The sequence below is a fragment of the Schistocerca cancellata genome, unplaced genomic scaffold (genome assembly GCF_023864275.1).
Source record: "Schistocerca cancellata isolate TAMUIC-IGC-003103 unplaced genomic scaffold, iqSchCanc2.1 HiC_scaffold_931, whole genome shotgun sequence".
NCBI lineage: Eukaryota > Metazoa > Arthropoda > Insecta > Orthoptera > Acrididae > Schistocerca > Schistocerca cancellata.
This window is the reverse complement of record NW_026046939.1, coordinates 1-7500: the sequence shown is the minus strand read 5'-3', so window position 1 is coordinate 7500 and position 7500 is coordinate 1. Positions and strand designations below refer to the sequence as shown.

Sequence of the window (7500 nt, the reverse complement as noted above, 5' to 3'; positions counted from 1 at the left end):
GTACGACACCGCTTCCTGCGGTGCCAACGCTGTCGTAGAGTCGATACTCCATCTTTGGTAGAAGGCAACCATTCCGCTGTAAATGAGTACGTCGCTCGTAGTTCAGTCACCTCGCAGCACTGCTCAGTAAACTATGCAGGCCCACATAGATAGATCAAATACGCAAATGCCCCTATACATGCTGAACGTCTGTGCAAACAAAACGAACCACACGTCACCCGCACACTCTATCACCCACACACTCTATCACACACTACTCTCTGCCTGTAACAAACACAGATACAATAATTAAGCACCGGCATGGACCAACGTCCGGTGCATCCTATCCGCCACAGTACACCAACCAGACTATGATAACCAGGCCAGGAGGTCCAATCATAAAACAGAATATCCCACTCGTCCGACAACCACAATTGCTCAGATAAGCCACAACACCCACACATGTCCTACACAGGGGTGCACCCAACATCACCACACTGCCTCGTCTTACAGCACAAACACACTGGCAGGAATGAAACACACAGGTCTGCCGCAACCACAGACACGGCTCGCCCCCCCCTCTCACTGGCGGAAAGCGCATCCCGACGTGACATAACTCCTTTGACACACTGACGCTGCCTCGGGCATCCACGTCCTACGGTCGATATCAACGAACCTCACCCCCCCCCCCCCCCCCCACAACACGCCATCCCATACCACATTGTGTACCGTACCCAAACCTAACGTGTACTGTACTACAACGCAATGTGTACCATAACACAACCCAGTTTGTACCTTAACCTAACCTATGTCACCTTAACCTAACCTATGTCACCTTAACCTAACCTATGTCACCTTAACCTAACCTATGTCACCTTAACCTAACCTATGTCACCTTAACCTAACCTATGTCACCTTAACCTAACCTATGTCACCTTAACCTAACCTATGTCACCTTAACCTAACCTATGTCACCTTAACCTAACCTATGTCACCTTAACCTAACCTATGTCACCTTAACCTAACCTGTGTTGCACCTTAACCTACCTCAATTTGCACCGCAATGTAACTCAATTTGCACCGCAATGTAACTCAATTTGCACCGCAATGTAACTCAATTTGCACCGCAATGTAACTCAATTTGCACCGCAATGTAACTCAATTTGCACCGCAATGTAACTCAATTTGCACCGCAATGTAACGCAATTTGCACCGCAATGTAACGCAATTTGCACCGCAATGTAACGCAATTTGCACCGCAATGTAACGCAATTTGCACCGCAATGTAACGCAATTTGTACCGCAATCTACCCCCATGTTGTGCCTTAACCTAACCCACGTTGTGCCTTAACCTAACCCACGTTGTGCCTTAACCTAACCCACGTTGTGGCTTAACCTAACCCACGTTGTGGCTTAACCTAACCCACGTTGTGGCTTAACCTAACCCACGTTGTGGCTTAACCTAACCCACGTTGTGGCTTAACCTAACCCACGTTGTGGCTTAACCTAACCCACGTTGTGGCTTACCTAACCCCACTTGTGGCTTAACCTAACCCACGTTGTGGCTTAACCTAACCCACGTTGTGGCTTAACCTAACCCACGTTGTGGCTTAACCTAACCCACGTTGTGGCTTAACCTAACCCACGTTGTGGCTTAACCTAACCCACGTTGTGGCTTAACCTAACCCACGTTGTGGCTTAACCTAACCCACGTTGTGGCTTAACCTAACCCACGTTGTGGCTTAACCTAACCCACGTTGTGCCTTAACCTAACCCACGTTGTGCCTTAACCTAACCCACGTTGTGCCTTAACCTAACCCACGTTGTGCCTTAACCTAACCCACGTTGTGCCTTAACCTAACCCACGTTGTGGCTTAACCTAACCCACGTTGTGGCTTAACCTAACCCACGTTGTGGCTTAACCTAACCCACGTTGTGGCTTAACCTAACCCACGTTGTGGCTTAACCTAACCCACGTTGTGGCTTAACCTAACCCACGTTGTGGCTTAACCTAACCCACGTTGTGCCTTAACCTAACCCACGTTGTGGCCTTAACCTAACCCACGTTGTGCCTTAACCTAACCCACGTTGTGCCTTAACCTAACCCACGTTGTGCCTTAACCTAACCCACGTTGTGCCTTAACCTAACCCACGTTGTGCCTTAACCTAACCCACGTTGTGCCTTAACCTAACCCACGTTGTGCCTTAACCTAACCCACGTTGTGCCTTACCCTGCTCTGTAATTGGCATATGACACGTTACATTAATGTATTGTTGTCCAACCGCAACCGGCTCAGAATGTTGTGTACACAGCTATGTGTCATCTCCCCATAACAGCTGCATTGCAGTGTGGTACGCCATAGAGACGTGTGGGAGTAATGGACGCAGTGGATGGCGATCAGCATGAGCCGTCTGTTCATGTAGTGGCGCGTGTATGCAGACGTAGTAGTCTCTTCTCACACAATGTGATAGCACGGTGCCCCGCGTTCCACATCTGCGACATGCTACAGAGGCCGGTTGACAGTTGGTCGCGCAATGGAGATCGCATATGTACGGGGGCACCTTCCACGTGCCCTCTAGTCGGGCACATTTTGTTGCGTGGATGTGAGCGAATGTAGTGTGTCTTGACACCTGACAGGCAGGCATGCAATAATAGTTGACTTTGCAAACGGGGATGGACGTGTACGTTTACTGGTGACGTTACGCAAATGAACAACTGGTAACCCGTTGTGGTGCGGTTGATCTTGCTGGAGGTACATCTGTGAGGGCAACGATCGGTACAGCTACGAAGCGGTCCCCACCATACCAACGAACGTGAATGTGAATCTGGGTGTGAAGCGATACGCGGCTGTGGGTGGGTGGGACTGTCCCCGGCCGGTGAGGGGGGGCCGCCCGGCGTGCTGGCCGCGCGGTGCGTGGGCGCACGCGCTACAGCCGGCTGGTGGGGGCGCCCAGTGGCAGGCGCGCCGGCCGACGGACGCGGCAGGCGGCGCAGCTGCGCGCCGGGGCACCCTGCGCGCGGCGCCGTGCAGCCAAAGTGGGTCCTCGCGGACCCGGTGCGAAGCGCGGTGGACATCTGCAGTGTGCTGGTCCGATTGAGGACTGTGTGCGTTGAGGATGCGCCGCCGCCCGGCACTCGGCGCCGCGACGCCGTCTGCTGCTCGGTCGCCCCAGCGGTTCTCGCTGGTGGTTTGTATCGCAGTTGTGCGGACGTGTTGGCACGTGCGCTGTGCTGGGAGAGTTCGCTTCGGCACCCACGTGGGGCCTTTGCCCTTCTGTGGCGCTGGCGTTGGAGCTGCCGGTCACCGTAGGTGGCGCGTGTTGTCTCCCGCCGGCATGCCACGACAGCACGCTCCCGGGCCTCTGTCGGCAGCGGCAAGCTCAGTTGGGAGCACGGGTGGTCGCACCTAAAGCGTCTACTCGCCTAACTCCGGGCGATTGCGCCTCTCTCGAACCCGACCAAGTACTTAGGACGGCGCTGCGCGCCGCCGGGACCTGAGAGGGTTTCGAGGTGTATTGTGCAGGGGAGCCCAGCCTCCTCCTGTTTGCAGAATAATTGAGCGGACCGCTTGCGTGTTCGCGCGGGCCCCCGGGACACACTCCCGGGCGGCCGGCTGCTCAGCTCTAGTTGACGCAGCTCCCTGGTTGATCCTGCCAGTAGTCATATGCTTGTCTCAAAGATTAAGCCATGCATGTCTCAGTACAAGCCGCATTAAGGTGAAACCGCGAATGGCTCATTAAATCAGTTATGGTTCCTTAGATCGTACCCACGTTACTTGGATAACTGTGGTAATTCTAGAGCTAATACATGCAAACAGAGTCCCGACCAGAGATGGAAGGGACGCTTTTATTAGATCAAAACCAATCGGTCGGCTCGTCCGGTCCGTTTGCCTTGGTGACTCTGAATAACTTTGGGCTGATCGCACGGTCCTCGTACCGGCGACGCATCTTTCAAATGTCTGCCTTATCAACTGTCGATGGTAGGTTCTGCGCCTACCATGGTTGTAACGGGTAACGGGGAATCAGGGTTCGATTCCGGAGAGGGAGCCTGAGAAACGGCTACCACATCCAAGGAAGGCAGCAGGCGCGCAAATTACCCACTCCGCGGCACGGGGAGGTAGTGACGAAAAATAACGATACGGGACTCATCCGAGGCCCCGTAATCGGAATGAGTACACTTTAAATCCTTTAACGAGTATCTATTGGAGGGCAAGTCTGGTGCCAGCAGCCGCGGTAATTCCAGCTCCAATAGCGTATATTAAAGTTGTTGCGGTTAAAAAGCTCGTAGTTGGATTTGTGTCCCACGCTGTTGGTTCACCGCCCGTCGGTGTTTAACTGGGCCGAAGGCGTGCGACCGCCTCGTGCGTGTTCGTGCGTCCCGAGGCGGACCCCGTTGAAATCCTACCAAGGTGCTCTTTATTGAGTGTCTGGGTGGGCCGGCACGTTTACTTTGAACAAATTAGAGTGCTTAAAGCAGGCAAGCCCGCCTGAATACTGTGTGCATGGAATAATGGAATAGGACCTCGGTTCTATTTTGTTGGTTTTCGGAACCCGAGGTAATGATTAATAGGGACAGGCGGGGGCATTCGTATTGCGACGTTAGAGGTGAAATTCTTGGATCGTCGCAAGACGAACAGAAGCGAAAGCATTTGCCAAGTATGTTTTCATTAATCAAGAACGAAAGTTAGAGGTTCGAAGGCGATCAGATACCGCCCTAGTTCTAACCATAAACGATGCCAGCCAGCGATCCGCCGCAGTTCCTCCGATGACTCGGCGGGCAGCCTCCGGGAAACCAAAGCTTTTGGGTTCCGGGGAAGTATGGTTGCAAAGCTGAAACTTAAAGGAATTGACGGAAGGGCACCACCAGGAGTGGAGCCTGCGGCTTAATTTGACTCAACACGGGAAACCTCACCAGGCCCGGACACCGGAAGGATTGACAGATTGATAGCTCTTTCTTGATTCGGTGGGTGGTGGTGCATGGCCGTTCTTAGTTGGTGGAGCGATTTGTCTGGTTAATTCCGATAACGAACGAGACTCTAGCCTGCTAACTAGTCGCGTGACATCCTTCGTGCTGTCAGCGATTACTTTTCTTCTTAGAGGGACAGGCGGCTTCTAGCCGCACGAGATTGAGCAATAACAGGTCTGTGATGCCCTTAGATGTTCTGGGCCGCACGCGCGCTACACTGAAGGAATCAGCGTGTCTTCCTAGGCCGAAAGGTCGGGGTAACCCGCTGAACCTCCTTCGTGCTAGGGATTGGGGCTTGCAATTGTTCCCCATGAACGAGGAATTCCAGTAAGCGCGAGTCATAAGCTCGCGTTGATTACGTCCCTGCCCTTTGTACACACCGCCCGTCGCTACTACCGATTGAATGATTTAGTGAGGTCTTCGGACTGGTACGCGGCATCGACTCTGTCGTTGCCGATGCTACCGGAAAGATGACCAAACTTGATCATTTAGAGGAAGTAAAAGTCGTAACAAGGTTTCCGTAGGTGAACCTGCGGAAGGATCATTACCGACTAGACTGCATGTCTTTCGATGTGCGTGTCGTGTCGCGCAACACGCTACCTGTACGGCAGCAGCCGTGCGCCGCGTGCGGAACCACGCGTGCCTCTCAAAACTAACGGAAATGTTGTGTGGTACGAGCGCTGAAGCTCTGGAGCGCTGGCCTGCGGCACCTGGCGCCTCGCGCCGGTTTTGAATGACTTTCGCCCGAGTGCCTGTCCGCTCCGGTGTGGAGCCGTACGACGCCCATCGGCCGTGAGGCCGTTGGACACAGGAATGCTGGAACAGGGGCCGTCAAACGCCTCAGTCCCGCCTATGCAACTGTCTTGAAAGAGACAGTGGAAACTAAATGAAAAAGATCACCCAGGACGGTGGATCACTCGGCTCGTGGGTCGATGAAGAACGCAGCAAATTGCGCGTCGACATGTGAACTGCAGGACACATGAACATCGACGTTTCGAACGCACATTGCGGTCCATGGATTCCGTTCCCGGGCCACGTCTGGCTGAGGGTCGGCTACGTATACTGAAGCGCGCGGCGTTTGTCCCGCTTCGGAGACCTGGGAGTGTCGTGGCCGCCTGTGGGGCCGGCCGCGTCTCCTCAAACGTGCGATGCGCGCCCGTCGCCTGGCGGTTCGCATACCGGTACTTTCTCGGTAGCGTGCACAGCCGGCTGGCGGTGTGGCGTGCGACACCTCGTACAACGACCTCAGAGCAGGCGAGACTACCCGCTGAATTTAAGCATATTACTAGCGGAGGAAAAGAAACTAACAAGGATTCCCCCAGTAGCGGCGAGCGAACAGGGAAGAGTCCAGCACCGAACCCCGCAGGCTGCCGCCTGTCGTGGCATGTGGTGTTTGGGAGGGTCCACTACCCCGACGCCTCGCGCCGAGCCCAAGTCCAACTTGAATGAGGCCACGGCCCGTAGAGGGTGCCAGGCCCGTAGCGGCCGGTGCGAGCGTCGGCGGGACCTCTCCTTCGAGTCGGGTTGCTTGAGAGTGCAGCTCCAAGTGGGTGGTAAACTCCATCTGAGACTAAATATGACCACGAGACCGATAGCGAACAAGTACCGTGAGGGAAAGTTGAAAAGAACTTTGAAGAGAGAGTTCAAAAGTACGTGAAACCGTTCTGGGGTAAACGTGAGAAGTCCGAAAGGTCGAACGGGTGAGATTCACGCCCATCCGGCCACTGGCTCCCGCCCTCGGCAGATGGGGCCGGCCGCCCGCGCGGAGCAATCCGCGGCGGGGTCGTGTCCGGTTGCCTTTCCACTCGCCGCGGGGTGGGGCCGTTCCGGTGTGCGGTGGGCCGCACTTCTCCCCTAGTAGGACGTCGCGACCCGCTGGGTGCCGGCCTACGGCCCGGGTGCGCAGCCTGTCCTTCCGCGGGCCTCGGTTCGCGTCTGTTGGGCAGAGCCCGGTGTCCTGGCTGGCTGCTCGGCGGTATATCTGGAGGAGTCGATTCGCCCCTTTGGGCGCTCGGGCTCCCGGCAAGCGCGCGCGGTTCTTCCCGGATGACGGACCTACCTGGCCCGGCCCCGGACCCGCGCCGCTGTTGGCTCGGGATGCTCTCGGGCGGAATAATCGCTCCCGTCAGCGGCGCTTCAGCTTTGGACAATTTCACGACCCGTCTTGAAACACGGACCAAGGAGTCTAACATGTGCGCGAGTCATTGGGCTGTACGAAACCTAAAGGCGTAATGAAAGTGAAGGTCTCGCCTTGCGCGGGCCGAGGGAGGATGGGGCTTCCCCGCCCTTCACGGGGCGGCGGCCTCCGCACTCCCGGGGCGTCTCGTCCTCATTGCGAGGTGAGGCGCACCTAGAGCGTACACGTTGGGACCCGAAAGATGGTGAACTATGCCTGGCCAGGACGAAGTCAGGGGAAACCCTGATGGAGGTCCGTAGCGATTCTGACGTGCAAATCGATCGTCGGAGCTGGGTATAGGGGCGAGAAAGACTAATCGAACCATCTAGTAGCTGGTTCCCTCCGAAGTTTCCCTCAGGATAGCTGGTGCTCGTACGAG

The 7500-nt window shown here is 55.5% G+C and overlaps 2 non-coding genes across 2 annotated transcripts; both read left to right on the top strand.

Annotated features, from left to right (window-relative positions):
* The first annotated feature begins 3617 nt into the window (after positions 1–3617).
* On the top strand, positions 3618–5492 carry LOC126149481 (small subunit ribosomal RNA). Its single transcript, XR_007530921.1, has one exon. It is a non-coding gene; the product is annotated as a small subunit ribosomal RNA (ribosomal RNA).
* A 350-nt stretch (positions 5493–5842) lies between these two features.
* Positions 5843–5997, top strand: LOC126149478 (5.8S ribosomal RNA). Its single transcript, XR_007530918.1, has one exon. It is a non-coding gene; the product is annotated as a 5.8S ribosomal RNA (ribosomal RNA).
* Positions 5998–7500: the final 1503 nt, after the last annotated feature.